Source organism: Pan troglodytes, chromosome 18 (assembly GCF_028858775.2).
Source record: "Pan troglodytes isolate AG18354 chromosome 18, NHGRI_mPanTro3-v2.0_pri, whole genome shotgun sequence".
Classification (NCBI taxonomy): Eukaryota; Metazoa; Chordata; class Mammalia; order Primates; family Hominidae; genus Pan; species Pan troglodytes.
In genome coordinates this window covers 56,824,506-56,841,977 of record NC_072416.2, presented here as the reverse complement: position 1 = coordinate 56,841,977, position 17,472 = coordinate 56,824,506, and the positions used below count along the sequence as shown (strand labels likewise).

At 41.5% G+C, this 17,472-nt stretch overlaps 2 long non-coding RNA genes across 3 annotated transcripts in view; one reads left to right on the top strand and one right to left on the bottom strand.

Moving 5' to 3' along the window:
- Positions 1–17,472, bottom strand: part of LOC107968867 (uncharacterized) — a 443,383-nt gene that overhangs the window by 369,414 nt on the left and 56,497 nt on the right. The window lies entirely within an intron of this gene.
- Positions 12,823–14,262, top strand: LOC107968866 (uncharacterized). The gene is made up of 2 exons (XR_001710384.2): positions 12,823–13,025; positions 14,040–14,262. It is a non-coding gene; the product is annotated as an uncharacterized LOC107968866 (long non-coding RNA).

Genomic DNA, 17,472 nt, shown 5'->3' with positions numbered 1-17,472 from the left:
GAACAGAACAGAGGCCTCAGAAATAATACCACACATCTACAACCATCTGATCTTTGACAAACCTGACACAAACAAGCAATGGGGAAAAGATTCCCTATTTAATAAATGGTGTTGGGAAAACTGGCTAGCCATATGCAGAAAACAGAAATTGGACCCCTTCCTTACACCTTATACAAAAATCAACTCAAGATGGATCAAAGACTTAAATGTAAAACCTAGGACCATAAAAATCCTACAATAAAACCTGGGCAATACCATTCAGGACATAGGCATGTGCAAGGACTTCATGTATAAAACACCAAAACCAATGGCAACAAAAGCCAAAATTGACAAATGGGATCTAATTAAACTAAAGAGCTTCTGCACAGCAAAAGAAGCTATCATCAGAGTGAACAGGCAACCTACAGAATGGGAGAAAATTTCTGCAATCTATCCATCTGACAAAGGGCTAATATCTAGAATCTACAAAGAACTTAAAAAAATTTACAAGAAAAAAACAACCCTATCAAAAAGTGGGCAAAGGATATGAACAGACACTTCTCAAAAGAAGACATTTATGCAGCCAACAGATATATGAAAAAATGCTCATCATCACTGGTCATTAGAGAAATGCAAATCAAAACCACAATGAGATACCATCTCATGCCAGTTAGAATGGCAATCATTTAAAAGTCAGGAAACAACAGATGTTGGAAAGGATATGGAGAAATAGGGACACTTTTACACTGTTGGTGGGAGTGTAAATTAGTTCAACCATTGTGGAAGACAGTGTGGCAATTCCTCAAGAATCTAGAACTAGAAATACCACTTGACTCAGCAATCCCATTACTGGGTACATACCCAAAAGATTATAAATCATTTTACTATAAACACACATGCACACGTATGTTTATTGTGGCACTATTCACAATAGCAAAGACTTGGAACCAACCCAAATGTCCATCAATGATAGACTGGATAAAGAAAATGTGGCACATATACACCATGGAATATTACGCAGCCATAAAAAAGGATGAGTTCATGTCCTTTGTAGGGACATGGATGAAGCTGGAAACCATCATTCTCAGCAAACTATCACAAGAACAGAAAACCAAATACCGCATGTTCTCACTCATAAGTGGGAGTTGAACAGTGAGAACACATGAACATAGGGAGGGGAACATCACACACCGGGGCCTTTTGGCAGGGTAGGAGGAGGGGGGAGAGATAACATAAGGAGAAATACCTACTGTTGATGACAGGTTGATGGTTGCAGTAAACCACCATGGCATGTGTATACCTATGTAACAAACCTGCATGTTCTGCACATGTACACCGGAACTTAAAATATAAAAAAAAAAGTTTTTAAAAAAAAGCTGGGCAAAGGACATAAACAGACATTTCTCAAAAGAAGACATACAAACAGCCAACAAACACATGAAGAAAATGTTCAACATAACTAATCTTCAAAGAAATGTAAATTAAAACTACAATGAGATATCATCTTACACCAATCAAAATGGATATTACTAAAAAGTCAAAAAATAACAGGTGTTGGCAAGGCTGTGGAGAAAAGGAAACACATACATTTTTGTTGAGAATATAAATTAGTTCAATCACTATGGAAAACAGTATGCAGAGTTCTCAAAGAGCTAAAAATAGAACTACCATTCAGCCTAGTAATCCCACTACTGAGTATCTACCCAAAGGAAAAAAGTCTTTGTATAAAAAAAGACACCTGTACTCATATGTTCATCACAGCACTATTTACAATAGTAAACTCATGGAACCAACCTAATTGTCCATCAACAGTTGACCAGAAAAAGAAAATGTGGTATACATACAAAATGGAATACTATGCAGCCACTAAAAAGAATGAAATAGTGTCTTTTGCAGCAGCTTGGATGGAACTGAAGGCCATTATGCTAAGTGAACTAACTCAGAAACAGAAAACCAAATACCAAATGTTCTCACTTGTAAGTGGGAGCTAAACAATAGGTATTCATGGTCATAAAGATGGAAACCATAGACACTAGGGAGTCCGAAGAGGGGGAGAGCGTGTGAGGGGGAGTTGAAAATTACCTATCCAGTACAATGTTCATTATCGGGGTATTGGGCACACTAGAAGCCAAATCCCTACTCGTATGCAACATACCCATGTAACAAACAAGCACATGTACCCCCAAATCTAAAATAAGATATATTTGGAAAAAAAATTTTTTTTAAGGTTGTTAGGCCATGAGGGCTCCTCCCTCTTGAATGGGATTAAGGCTCTCATAAAAGAGTCCATGCAGAACTCAGTTAGCTTGCCCTTTCACCTTCCTCCATGTAAGGACATAGTGTTCTTTCCCTCCAGAGGATGCAGCCCTCACCAATGCCTGGATTTTGGACTTCTCAGCCTCTAGGATTGTGAGAAATAAATTTCTATTTTCTTATAAATTACCCAGTCTATGGTGTTCTCTTATAGCAGCACAAAAGCAGACTAAGACAGTATTTGTAAACTGAGCCCATTCATCCCAAGCCTGACACTGTACTTACAGATATATATCTCATTTGTGGTTGCAGACTACAGCAGTCACACTCTCTTGATCTACGTGTGATTCAGTAGCAGCTGAGTGGACAGTTTTATGTGAACTCAGGCTAACATCACAGGCAGCATCTTGCCTCAAGATGCACTGTGTTCTCTGTCTGCCCTGGAAGTTCTCTAGTCCTTAAGTTGCCACTTAGCCTACATAAAACTGCAGGTAAGTTCGTGCTTTCCAACCCTCAAGACAACCTCAAACAATGGGGGATGAAGTATGTGGATGAATTCTCCAGCATCCCTCCCTTCGGATAAGAGAGGCATTCTGCAACCTTCTCAGACGTTCCCAGCAGAATTGAATCCCCATCACCCCACAGCACTGACCTTGATAATGCTTGCACTGATTTTTCTCATTCCCTGTCTCTCTCTTCCCACTCCCTTATTCCTGCTTCCCTAGTAAACTACCCACTCAAGTTCATGTCTAAGCCTCTCTTGGGAGAATTCAGACTACATGGCCCCCAACAAAGGCACACCAGACTCAATTCCAAGAAACAACATATATTTTCAAGAAATGATGTCGTATGTTTTACTCATATTAATTCAGTTGAAATGCTGGCAAGGACAAACAGGTTTGTAGATCCAGATGATGGTTCTGGAGAGGAATTTGAAGTCAAGAGCATAAACAAGAATAACTAGGCTTTTTACTTCTCTGTTTTTAATAAACTTTAATAGGCAGCATTTCCACTACTTGAAAAGTTGGCCCTTGCCTCTTGATTCAACACTCATAAAAAGTTGTGATTCTTGTCCTGGAAGACAGGACTGCTGTGTTCCAACTATAATAACAATGTGACTTCATAACCCTCCTGGGTTTAAAAACTTGAGAACTCCCTGGGAAAACAGTCCACCTCCTTGCAAACACTATGAAGCCTAATATTACCAATTTGCTGATTCATCCAGTATCCAGAACTAGAATGACATAGTCACAGATATTCTGGATTTTGTTTTATTTGATTTTATTTTTAACCCATTTATGGCTTTGGTTTTTTCACAACCAATAGAAAATAAAATGCACTCATTTCTTTACTCTGCAACAGGAGCTCAGAAGAAACCAGAACACCGTGAAGATTTTTCTTGGCGTACCAGGTTTCCTGAAGATGTGTTGCCCTCTTTTTATTCATGTTATAGCAAGAGGGGAAATAAGCTTTTAATGGGATAGGAAGCACACATCTAGAAACAGAAATCTAATTCATTTTCCAAGGCTTCATTCACTGCCCTCACTATAAAAACCTTCCTGGAGCTCCGTGTTGACAATCCCAGAACTCTTTTCTCACTTTTTATAGCCAACTCTTTCACTGTCTCAACAAAAGGGCAAGGCCATAGCTGGTGGAAGGGAGATTTGCTTCCACTGCTTCCTGAGAAACCCCAGTTTATCATAACTTTTTCCATGAGTTCAGGACATATTTCTAATCAGAAATACTATTTTCTGGGACTCAGACAGCTGAGTTCCAGAGATGTCTCTGATATTAACTTAAAGTATGACTTTGAGCAAGTTCTTCCTCCTCTCGGTATGTGAAAGAATCCCCTTTTGAATAAGGTAGCCCATGTACGTGGCTCTAAGGATAATAGGAGCTTTCACCATGCTAGCAGATCGTAAGGTGTATAACCAAATACACAGGCTTATTTTGATATTTATAATCAGCACACTTTGACAAAGTATTTGCTAAGTGGTGCCCTGGGCAAGACACCAACATTCCCTCTACCTCAGTGTCTCCCCTGTATAAAGCAGGCATAAGAGAACATGAGGATGAAATGAGTATGGTATTTCCCCAAATGAACGAGACTCCCCAGTGATGTCAAATTATCTTCAGCAACAGTTGGAAGAAATTTCAAAGAAGTCACTCAGGACAATGTTCAGAGACAGAAATTCTAAAAATGATGACATTTTGCAAGACAGGATGTCTTTAGCAAAAAAAAAAAAAAATGAGGAATCTTTGTGGCAACTGTGGATGCTGGTGTGTATTTTAAACTGTTGAGTATTTAATAATTATTTTGGGGAATAATTGCGATTGTAGACTGTTAGGAGTGCAAGTGTTAAGCAAGGGGTAAAGTGATGTCAGCACTATATTTTATCATCGTTATAAGTTATAGCATTTTGGAGCACCTTTAAAAGGTGCGCTGGCCTGGGCATGGTTGTTCACGCCTGTAATCCCAGCACTTTGGATGGCTGAGGTGGGTGGATCACTTGAGCCCAGGAGTTTGAGACCAGCCTGGGCAACATGGCAAAACCCCATTTCTACAAAAAAAATACAAAAATTAGCCAGGCATGGTGGTGCATGCCTGTGGTCCCAGCAACTCAGGAGGCTGAGGCACGAGAATCACTTGAGCCTGGGAAGTCGAGGCTGCAGTGAGCCGAGATGGGAGGATTGCATGAGCCCAGGAGGTTGAGGCTGCAGTGAGCCAAGATCGTGCCACTGCACGTCAGCCTGGGCAACAAAGCAAGACTCTATCTCAAAAAAAAGAGAGGGAGAGAGAGAGCACTGAGAGTTACTTATGACTGCGCTCCTCAGGCTTATTCCATCTCCCACCAATGACCCCCAAAGAGACAATACTTTCTCACTCACTATAATCCAGGGAGTCATAGTGAGTATAATAAAATTCACATCCCAGACTGTGATCACTAAGTAAATCTTTCATCACCCAATTCTATCTGTTAAATATCGTACCTCTGATTATATTCTGAAGTGTCACAGCTCACTCCGTTTCCAGGGACAGTAAAAATTTTACGTTTGAGCAGAGAAATCTGTGAGACAGAGAGAGAGAATGTGTGTATGTGTGTCTATGTGTGTCTGTGTCTGTCTGTCTGTGTGTGTGTGTGTGTGTGAGAGAGAGAGGAGAGAGAGAGAGAGAGAATCTGAATTGTATTTTCCTTTGTACTCTAAATACTTGTAATCACAGAGAATATTCTACATGTTGTTATAACTCCAGAAGAATTATGCTCAGGGAATTAAAACAATCCAAGTTCAAACATACACACACACATACACACACACAGACACACATACACACACAAACACACGCACACATACCCTCAGTAAAGCTAAATCAATGGGGCAAATGGGTGAAGAGAAAGGACTATGTGCTTTAAAATGAAGCTGACCTTGGTTGGAATTCTGGCCTGCCACCCACTTAGTATGGTTGAGAGCCTTATTCCTACAGACTGGGTTTAAATCCTGATTCTACCATTTGTAAGTTGTGTGACTTTGGACAAATTACTCCAGCTCTTTGTCTCTAGTACTTCATTGTAAAATGGGGCAAAAACAGTGCCTATCTCATAACAATGTTCTGAGTATTAAGTGATACAACACTTACAAGAGCTTGGGAGGGGCCAGGCACGGTGGCTCATGCCTGTAATCCCAGCACTTTGGGAGGCTGTGGTGGGTGGATCACCTGAGGTCAGAAGTTAAAGACCAGCCTGGCCAACATGGTGAAACCCCAGCTCTACTGAAAATACAAAAATTAGCCGGGTGTAGTGGCACATGCCTGTAATCCCAGCTACTAGGGAGGCTGAGGCAGGAGAATCACTTGAACGCAGAGGCGGAGTTCGCAGTGAGCCAAGACGGTACCACTGCACTCCAGCCTGGGTGACAGAGTGAGATTTCATCTCAAAAAAAAAAAAAAAAAAAAAAAACAGCTTGGGAGACTACCTAGCACATAAGTAGAACTCGAACATCGGCTATTACTATCATTATTATTATTATCATCATTATTAACTAGTTACATGTCCTATGCAAGTTATTACTCTCCCTATGCCTCAGTTTTCCCTTCCATGAAACAGGTATAACAGATTCCCATAAGACTAAAATGAGATAGTGGTGAGGAATTATCTGGAACAGTGCCTGGGTAAGGAAGCCCTCGCTCAGTTATATGGGAAAATGTCATCTGAAGTGTCCCAAGTTTAATGGTCACTAGTCAAGAAACACTACACACTTTGAAGTAGCCAAAGGTGGTAAAGCCTGGAGTGGTAGCCAGCTTTATTTATTGTCAAGGCCAGCACATTCATCAACTCTCCTCATTAAAATTTGCCAATTAATGAGCAGTGGCATACCCCTTAGCAAAGGTCAGCGGCAACCTAAGCAAACTTATCAAAAATTCAAAGAGGTGCAGAGTTTGGGAAAAGTTCATTCTTCCCTTAATTAACGGATCTAATTACAATCCTGACATAACAAAATGCAAAATGCGCTCTTCAAAAGACACCGAGTCAAAGGTTTAACAGCCCAGATAACCTTCTCCTTTGGTACAGGCTGACCCAAATGTAGGGGAGGGGGGAGGGGGGAATCTTAGAGTACAGTCAACAGGGTTGATGAAAGGGCTTTTCAAGAAATTAAAGCTTAGAAGCGCATCAGAATCCCAGAGCATCAAAGGAATTGAGAGGGAATAAAAACATTCCTACATCCTGGGATCTGGATGAACACAGAGTCAAGGCTTTCACTAATCTCCCTTCTTAGCAAACGTCAAAGTATTTATTTGGTGACCTTTCCTGGTTAGTTATGAGAAGCACTTTAACATCCTAAAGAGTGTGGGTCTGTAATTGTTGCCTCATTTAGATCACACCTAAAGTGCAATAAGATGGAACAGTTCTGCTGTGCTTAAGTTGTTTCTGAAATAGCAGGTCCAGAATTTCAAACCAGGAACCACTAACCAAAGGCTTAGAAAAAGGCAGCCTGACCTACAGCTCATCCCCTCCTCTGGGGGCTAGCATCTTGAGAGGGTGAGCTCGGTCTGTTTCATGACCTAGGATCAGTTTCACCAGAGACTTCAAAAACTGGCAGCTTCAGGTTTTGCTTCATTATATGAAAGTGAATGAATGGGATGATAGAAACCATTAAATCTTAGTGCTTTCTACCAGCTTCAACAGTGTTCAAAAACTCTTCATCAGCAAGAGACTTTTCTACTCCCAATGCCTCAAAAACTTCTACAGAAGTTCCTGAGAAGTATACTTGTGAATTAGAATAAACATATCACAGGGGCTGGGCACGGTGGCTTATGCCTGTTATCCCGGCACTTTGGGAGGCCGAGGTGGGTGAATCACCAGAGGTCAGGAGTTCAAGACCAGCCTGGCCAACACGGTGAAACCCCATCTCTACTAAAAATACCGGAAAAAAAAAAATAGCCAGGCGTGGTGGCACACACCTGTATTCCCAGCTACTCAGAGGTTGAGGCAGAAGAATTGCTTGAACCCAGGAGGCAGAGGTTGCAGTGAGCTGAGATTGTACCACTGCACTCCAGCCTGGGTGACACAGTGAGACACCATCTCAAAAAAATAAAATAAAATAAATACACAGATCACAGAATATTATTAACCTGAAAGAGAAAACTGGTGCCCAGAGAAAAGAAATGACTTGCCTAAGGTCAAAGAGAAAGGTAATAGTAGAGGACCCTGCTGTCCATCCTCACAGGGTCAGATGTGCTTTCTCCACCCACTTAGTCATTTAACTGTCCAGTTAATTATTGAATGGGCCTCTTACATGTGTTGGACCTTGTTTAGTCACTGGGAAGTGGTTGCGTATCCAAAGAAGACACGATGTAATGGAGCTTCCCTTCTAGTGGAGGAAAATAGACAATAAAACCAACAAAGAAGCAAGAAAGCTGCATCTGGGATCAGTACTTACAGAGAATTAAAACAGAGGAATGTGATAGTGACTGGCTGACTATTACAGATGGAACGACCAGGGAAGCTCTCCCTGAAAGGTGACATTTCAGCTGAGACTTGAATGGCATGCAGGCGATTCATGTGAAAACCAGAGAGAGGGCATAAAAGCAGACAGGGATGGTTGGTGCCAAGGCCTGAGGCTGCTGAAGAATGATGACGGAGGTGCAGCAGGGCATGGGTAGAAAATACAGGACTCTGCACATCCGTGATAGGGTGTATGAATTTTATTACAAGTGAAATAGAATCTACTGGAGGGTTTTAAACAAGGAGTGATCTGAATTCTCTTAAAAAGATCATCCTGGCAGATGTGCAGAGACTGGATTAAAGGAGACAGGAGGATCAGGAAAAATAACTAATGGGTACTAGGCTTAATACCCAGGTGATGAAATAATCTGTACAACAAGCCCCCTATGTTTGTTACCTATGTAACAAACCTGCACATGTATCCCTGAAAAATTTTTTTTAAAAAAAGAGGAAGAAAGAAATAGTTCTTTTGGGCCAAATTCAGATGGCTATAAGATACCCATGTGAGATACCAGCTAGATGACTGGATATAGAAATATACAAACCTGGTATTCCGGGAAGATGTTTGGGACAGGGGCATCCAATTGGGAGTTACTACCTTAGAGCTGTTATTAAAAAGTCATGGAATTGGATGAGGTCACCAGGCAAAAGGAGGAATGTTTGCAAAGGAACAGTCCACCCCGCTCCTTTCCAGGAGGAGCTCTGTGCTTTTTTCTCTCACACACAGCAGTTCTTTGACAGTGCTTGAAAATAACAAAGGAAGTGAGGTGACTCTCAGCGTCCTTAGACGCAGCGTGTTTGGAGTTGGTGCCTCTTCCCCATAATCAAAAGGCCCTCAGAGGTGAGACGCGAAGACGCACACTCCCTGTGATGTGCGGCAGAGTGAAGCCTGGTCCCTCACTCAAGTCCTTCATAAAGGAAAAGAAAAAAAAAATCTGCTTCCACAAAACTGTTGAGTTTTACTTACTGTGCACAGGAGGAAAAAAGAAGCCGTAGCTCTTCCCTCAGAGCCCGGGATGAGGCTGCCCCCTCGTGTCCACTAACAGTCATGACCCGCTCAGCGATCCAAAATCCATTTTTCAAAGTTGGAGCACACAGAGTTGCCTTTATTTCCTCCTTGCTTTTTCCTTAAATAAGCACCATTTTCTAGAAATCAATCCCACGAGTTCCAATTAAAGGAACATAGAAGCACAAGGAAACAAAAAAGGTCCAGATGACTTTAATCACCACTGGAACACCAAAAGGTGAGCTTTTAAAAAACACATCCTTCCTCCTAAAAGGTACTATTGTTTTTAGGGGCGAGGGAGAAGTCGAACTCAGTGACTCACCGTAATCCCAACACTTTGGGAGGCTGAGGAAAGAGGGTCACTTGAGTCCAGGAGTTTGAGGCCCACCTGTGCAACATAGCGAGACCTCTTCTCTACAAAAAAAAATTTTGAAAAATTAGCCCGGCGTGGTGCATGCCTGCAGTGCCAGCTACTCAGAAGGCTGAGGTGAGAGGATCGCTTGAGCCTGGGAGGTCAAGGCTGCAGTGTGGTATGATTGCACCACTGCACTCCAGCCTGGGTGACAGAGCGAGACCTTGTCTCAGGAAAAAAAAAAAATAGAAAGAAAAGAAAAATAACACACATCGTTCCCTATCGCACAAGTTATAATTCTCAAGCAGTGATATTGATGGCTTAACAGATTCAGATACCTGGTGTTCCTTTAACATGCCCTAGGGAGTTTGATCTTGATGTGATTGGCAGGGTGATTAACCAGCGTCTTGATGTGGGCTCCCCTGAAAGCAGAACCTGAGACAAGGATTAGAGTGCAGGTGATGTCAGAAGCAGGAGTGTGGAAGGCCAGGAGCAAAACAGGAATGAGGAGAAAGCAGGTCTGGGTTATTGAGCTGTTTACCTTTCGGTCAACTGGAGCTCAGACCTACCAGGGAACTTCTGAGAACCCATGTAGAATTGTGCAGCTAAAGGGCAACAGTCTGGTGCCTTTTTCTTGTTTCTTTTTTGAGACAGAATCGTTCTTTGTCACCCAAGCTGGAGTGCCGCGATGCAATCATAGCTTACTGCAGCCTTGAACCCCTGGGCTCAAGCGAACCTCCCACCTCAGCCTCCCAAGTAGCTAGGACCACAGGCACATGCCACCGTGCCTAGTTATTTCTATTTTGGAGACACAGGGTCTTGCTATGTTGCCCAGGCTGATCTCAAACTCATGGCCTCATGTAAATGTCCTGCTTCGGTCTCCTAAAGTGTTGGAATTACAGGCATGAACCACCACACCCAGCCTCTGGTGACTTTTCAACCAGCTCTCGTTCCCTGTTGAAGGATTGTTCTCTTGCACATCTGGGATAAGGCAGTTGACTGTCCTTCCATGGCTTTCGAGAGAGTCCTAAGGCAGAAGAGAATATGACCCACATGGAAATGCTTGAGGTGAGATGGGGGCAGGAACAGGAACTGTCCACCTCCACTGGGCTGAAAAGGATGGGTTGAGGTGATGTGGCCTAGGTATGATCAGCATCTATGTCCTCCAGGAAGAGTCTCATCTTGAATAATTTAGAGGACAGGATGCCACATTTGCCATGTGCTACCTGTGCGAGCTTTGGCAAACTTCTTTTCCCTCTAAGCCTAATTTCTTCATCCATAAAGTAATTACAATGGTAGCTCTAATTAAATGCTCTTCTAAATAATAAATGTGTTAATATATGTGAGATGCCTAGTGCAAGAAGAAAAACACATTAAGTTGTTATAGTATTGTTAATAAAATAATAATTATAAGAGTAATATCTCATTTGCCTTACTGCTTTCTAATTTTGGTTCACATTTATTGACTCAATTTTGGTCTTGCTCTTACTCAGTTGCTTCTGTTTATTTAGACACATGGTGGTTGCCTTCGCTTGTTTCCTTTCTTTCTTCTTCCTTCTTCCTTCCTAACAAATATTGATTGAGCCCTAACTGTGCTTCAGGCACTGTGCTCACCTGACTCTATAATTCTTCTTTGTTTCTCAGGCTGTAGTTAGCATTCTTTTCCTGAATTACTGGAAATTCATTGCTTGTATAAATACTGGCCCCAACTAACCCCTATTCTGCACCACACAAATACTTTAAAGTCTTGTCCTGCCACACTGGAAATGCAACAAAAAGACCAGAACTTACATCTAAATGAGCAGATAGTCACCTAGCAAAGTTGCACAATCCACCTCTCTGCACCTCCACCCCAAGCATGCATTTAGGGAATGGTACAGAGTTGGCTTATTGTTTTTTATGTATTTGAAGACAATATTTTTTTGTTTTATTTGTAGGAATATGCAACAACACAAACAGAGGAGTTACCCAGCACTAAAGGCCACATCTTATTGTTCTTTTGCCACCCCACTTTATACCTACCCTAGCAACCTTCACTTAGTAAGTATACAATAAGTATTAGCTACTGTATTCCTTCATTTATCAAATATTTTAAGCACTCACTATAATTGATAATTGATGTAGTATGTGCTGAAAAAGAACACAAAGGTGGTTAAAATATAATTTGTAATATCAAGATCACTGTGGTCTACCAGAGAAGATAATATTAAGTGACTAACTATAAGGATGTGTGTAATGTGTGTGTCTTCTCTAGAGGACAGTAGAATCCTTTAGGGAAGAAACTCATGTTTGTAGTCCCCATGGCACATAGTAGGCTCTTCTACCCATAAGTACTGGCAGAAGAAGAATGGAAGAAAATAGAAAACTCAGTTGCTTCAATGGAAAGAGAATACAATCCACTGAAAAAGGATCTTGGAAAGGTTTTGTAATGGTTTGAATGTCTGTCCCTTCCAAAACTCACATTGAAATTTAGTTACCATTGTAACAGTGTTGAGAAGTGGGGCTTTTAAGAGGTGACTGGGCCATGTGGGCTCTGTCCCCATGGGTGGAATTACTGCTGTCATAAAAGGGTGAGTTTGGTCCCTTTTGTCTCTTGGCTCTTCCACTCTTCTGCCATGTGAGGAACAGTTTCCCACCTCCAAAGGATGCAGCCGTCAAGGCGCCATCTTGGGAGTGGAGACTGGGCCTTCACAAGGCACCATGCCTGCGAGTGCCTTCATCTTGAACTTCCCAACCTCCAGAGCTGTGAGAAATAAATTTCTGTTCTTCATAAGTTACCTAGTCTGTGGTATTGTTATAGCAGCACAAAACAGACTAAGACAAGTTTTATATATACATTGAATTGAAGTGGGTAATATTTCAATAGATAAAAAATGTGAAAAAAAAAGAGTACATGAGGCCTGGTGCAGTGGCTCACACCTGTAATCCCAACACTTTGGGGGGCCAAGACGGGTAGATCACCTGAGGTCAGGAGTTCAAGACCAGCCTGGCCAACATGGTGAAACCGTGTCTCTATTAAAAATACAAAAATTAGCCAGGCATAGTGGTGGACACCTGTAGTCCCAGCTACTCGGGAGGCAAGAGAATAGCTTGTACCCAGGAAGCGGAGGTTGCAGTGAGCCAAGATCATGCCACTGAACTCCAGCCTGGGTGACAGAGTGAGACTTTGTCTCCAAAAAAAAAAAAAAAAAAAAAAGGAAAGAAAAGAAAGAGTACGTGACCACCATGTGTTGTTTAACAATGGGGGATACATTCTGAGAAATGTGTTGCTAGGTGATTTTATTATTGTTAGGACATCACAGAGTGTACTTACACAAACCTAGATGGTATAGCCTACTACATACTTGGCTATGTGGTAGAGCCATTGCTCCTAGGCTGCAAACCTGTACAGCATGGTACTGTGCTGAATACTGTAGGCAACTGTAACACAATGGTAAGTATTCATGTCTCTAAACATATCTAAACATAGAAAAGATAATGTGTTGTGCTACGACATTAGGACAGCCACTACATCACTAGGCAATAGGAATTTTTCAACTCCATTATAATCTTAGGGGACCACCGTTTTATATGCAGTCCATCATTGACTGAAACATTGTCCTGCAGCACGTGGCTATACCAGTCAAAGGAAGCATAAGCAAAGATACAGAGTCAGGAAATGTTTACGCACACCCTATGATAAAAGTATGCAGTATAATGAGAATTTAGAGGGTTTATCAGGGAGTAACAGAATAAGCTAGAAAGAAAGTTTTAGACCAATTAAATGATTGAATCTTATGCATGGGGATCCACTTATCATCAAATGCAATTAGCAGGGCATGGTGGGAGGAAGATTTACACCTTATTATTTACCAGAGAAAGGCTGTATTTTGTTTTACCATGAAAGGGACATTGTCCAGAATAGTGATTTCTATAATTTAGTCCACAAGTTTATGTTAGGAGCTATCTAGATATTACACATAGTATGTGAATTTCTATTCTAAAGATAATAGTCCATAGATTTTTTGTGAGATTTTGCTGCACCCATCACCTGAGCACTATACACTACACCCTATTTGTAGTCTTATCCCTCACCCCCTTCCCACCCTTTCCCCCGAGTCCCCAAAGTCCACTGTGTCATTCTTATGCCTTTGCATCCTCCCACTTATGAGTGAGAACATACGATGTTTGATTTTCCAAAAGACATAGTCTATAGATTGAAGGAATAATGTTTTGTACACATTTGTAATATCTATATATAAGGTTTTAATTAAAAAATTCACTTAAAATAGCTCAACAATTTGTTCTCAATGAATGGAAAATATAAATACTGTCAGTATATTAGCACTGATAATGGATCTAGAGATGATCAAATAAAAAATAAAACAGAGACTCTGAGTCTTCACAGATAATAATCTGGGGCAAGGTAACTAAAACTCACCATCCAAGTTTCTCTTTTTTTGTCCAGCTTTAACAACAACCACTGTTTGTTAGACACTATGCCTGGAGAACAGATGGAAGGAGGATTGATTGGAAGCTGTGAGACCAGTTAGGTAGCGACACTGACAGTGATTTAAGTGAGAGATAATGAGTGTCTGAGGGTGATACCGGAAGAGTTAAAGAGGAGGAAGCAGCTACAAGAGATGATGTATTTGCAAAATAAAAAGGACTAACTAGATGAACAAGATTAACTGGGTGTGGCAATGAGGCATACATTGAGAATATCTCCTATGTTTCCAACTTGTACAGCTGGGAGAATTGTGATGCCTTTTTCTGCATGTGTTTGCTTGCCAGTGTGTGTCAAGAGGTGGAAGGAAGTGGTAAATGATGAGTTCAGTTTTCTTGAATTAAGGAGTATTTGGAACATCCAAGACAGACTATTTCAGCACACCTGGCCAATGACACACCCTACCAACAGCTGTGCCATTTTAGGTTCAAGCAGGACCTTTGTAACACTTATAAAAACAAAGTTTGAATTTTCAAAAAAGGGGAGAGTTGTTTCCCTCCATGAATCTGAGCAAAAAACCTCTCGCCAAGTCAATTCACTGGAAGTTTTTCTACTAACTCTTAGCTCCTCAAGGGAAGGTACTCTCTCATTTATCTCTGTATCATCAGAACCTAGGCATTCAGGAAACGTTTGTTGAATTAATGTTAGAATAAATCTCTGTTCTATTATTATGAGTCTAAAGGACTGCTGAAAAGGAATCCAAGCCTGTAAACAGAGCTCTTTAGGATGGGGCAAGAGGAAGGAGGAGCTAAAGAAAGCACCTTTCGGGGTAGGCATGGTGGCTCACAGCTATAATCCCAGCACTTTGGGAGGCCGAGGCGGGAGGATCACTTGAGGCCAGGAGTTTAAGACCAGCCTAGGCAACATGGCAAAACCCGTTTCTACAAAATAATTTTTTTTTTAATTAGTCGGCCTACTGGTATATGCCTGTAGCCCCAGCTACTCGGGAGGCTGAGGTGGGAGGATTACTTAAGCCCAGGAGGTTGAGGCTGCAGTGAGCTGTGATGAAGCCACTGCACTCCACCCTGGGCAACACAGTGAGACTTCTGTCTCAAAAAAAAAAGGGGGGGGGCAGGGGGAGGTGATATCTCCAGAATATAACCAGTTGCTTCCTCCCACACTCATCCCCTGACCACTTGATTTCCATATAGAGTCTTAAACTAGAGATTAGCACATGTTTTGAAGAGGGGGAAGAGGAGGAAAGGGAGAAGGAGAGAATAAGGAGTAGAAAAGCTGCCATGGTTCCCACTGGCTTTTCAGTGTATTCATTCCAGACATTTATGAGGCCTGGTTTTGTATTCTTGTGATGCTCTTCTATCCTTTTCCGTTTAATCTTAACTAAATTTAAAGAGTCTTCACTCTTAAGGGAATATCACACTCTGGGGACTGTGGTGGGGTGGGGGGAGGGGGGAGGGATAGCACTGGGAGATATACCTAATGCTAGATGACGAGTTAGTGGGTGCAGCGCACCAGCATGGCACATGTATACATATGTAACTAACCTGCACAATGTGCACATGTACCCTAAAACTTAAAGTATAATTTAAAAAAAAAGAGACTATTTCAAAGTGCCAATAAATGCAAATTATCTACACATTAAAAAAAAAAAAAAAGAGTCTTCACTCTTAAAACCAAATGGTTATGAACTTAGCAAATAGTGGATACTCAAAGCTGATGAAGAGGAAGCAAGAATGGAAGGAAGCAAGGACAGAAAGCAATATCCTTACACAGGCTGGCTTTCATTCATGGGACTACTGAATGTCGGTTTTTCTAAAGCACTCAAGAATTTCATAGAGAAGCTCACCCGTCTTCATACCTGAAGATCAGCAGAAACATTTGAAAAATTAAAGAGGGCCCAAATTTTGGGTCAGTGACACTCCTGTTCCCAAAGGGTGACCCAGTCCCTGTGGGGATAGAGTCTGATATGGGATAATGTGAAGGACCTGGGCTAGACCATCAATCTTGGCCACAGCCTATGGTGTTTGAGGGAAATAGAAAGGAGACAGTAGAGAGGAAAAACTGAAGGCTGAATTCAGCTGATAAGGAATTAAAATGGGCCTCAAGAATGAGTAAATTCATATAATCCATGGAATAGGTCACTTGGGGCACTCTACTAAGACACTGGTATAACAAAGCTAGCTAAACATGGGTGTTCAAATGCACTTCCCTTTTTTAATAACAATGCAGCTTGAAAATAGGAAAAATATTCATCCCCAAAGAATTCTCTGGAGGAGCTGGAAAATTACCTGCCTCCAGCTGGTACCTTGCTCTGTTAATGATTTGTATACAGGTGAACAAAAGGTTCAGTGCTCCTATTAATTACCTAAAAAAGGATTAATCTTCTTTTCACCAGGGAATTAGGAAATCAAGAGGTACATTGCCTAATATTTCTCTGTATCACAGATGTCAGAAATAAGTGTTCTTTCTTGTACACGCACCATACTTTTCCCCAGTTTTCTTTCTACCCCCATTCTGTACACCAGTCTAGCACATTGGGAAGAAATAAATACATATTTGTCTTGGTTTTTGCTCAAATCCTGGAGGTAGAAATGATGGGGCATGAACTTTGTAAGCCAAAGCACATGGTAGATAACCGTACCTTTCACTTCACCATCAGAATGTCCCCTTCCCCCTACATTCTCTCATATCAATCACTCCCTGAATTGTATTTCACTTCAACTGGTCATGGGGTCCTCAAAGTGTCCACAGCCTTTTAAAAAATTTTTTTATTTTAGGTTCAGGGCTACATGTGTAGGTTTGTTATACAGGTAAATTGTGTGTCACTGGGGTTTGGTGTACAGATTATTTCCTCACCCAGAATTGAGAATAGTACCTGATATGGTTTGGCTCTGTCCCCACTCAAATATCATCTTGTAGCTCCCACAATTCCCACCTGTTGTGGGAGGGACCCAGTCAGGGATAGTTGAATCGTGGGGGTGGATCTTTCCTGTGCTGTTCTCGTGACAGTGAATGTGTCTCACGAGATCTGATGGTTTTATAAACGGGAGTTTCCCTGCACAAGCTCTCTCTTTGCCTGCTGCCATCCATGTAAGATGTGACTTGCTCCTCCTTGCCTTCCACCATAATTGTGAGTCCTCACCAGCCATGTGGAACTGTAAGTCCAATAAAACTCTTTCTTTTGTAAATTGCCCAGTCTCAGGTATGTCTTTATCAGCAGCAGTATGAAAATGGACTAACAAAGTATCCAATAGGTAGTTTTTCAATCCTCATTCTCCTCCCACCCTCCACCTTAAATCAGGAGCTGGTATATACCATTCCTTTCTTTGTTTCCATGTGTGCTCAATGGTTAGCTCCCACTTATAAGTGAGAATATGTGGCATTTGGTTTTCTGTTCCTGTGTTAGTTCACTTAAGATAATGGCCTCCAGCTCCAT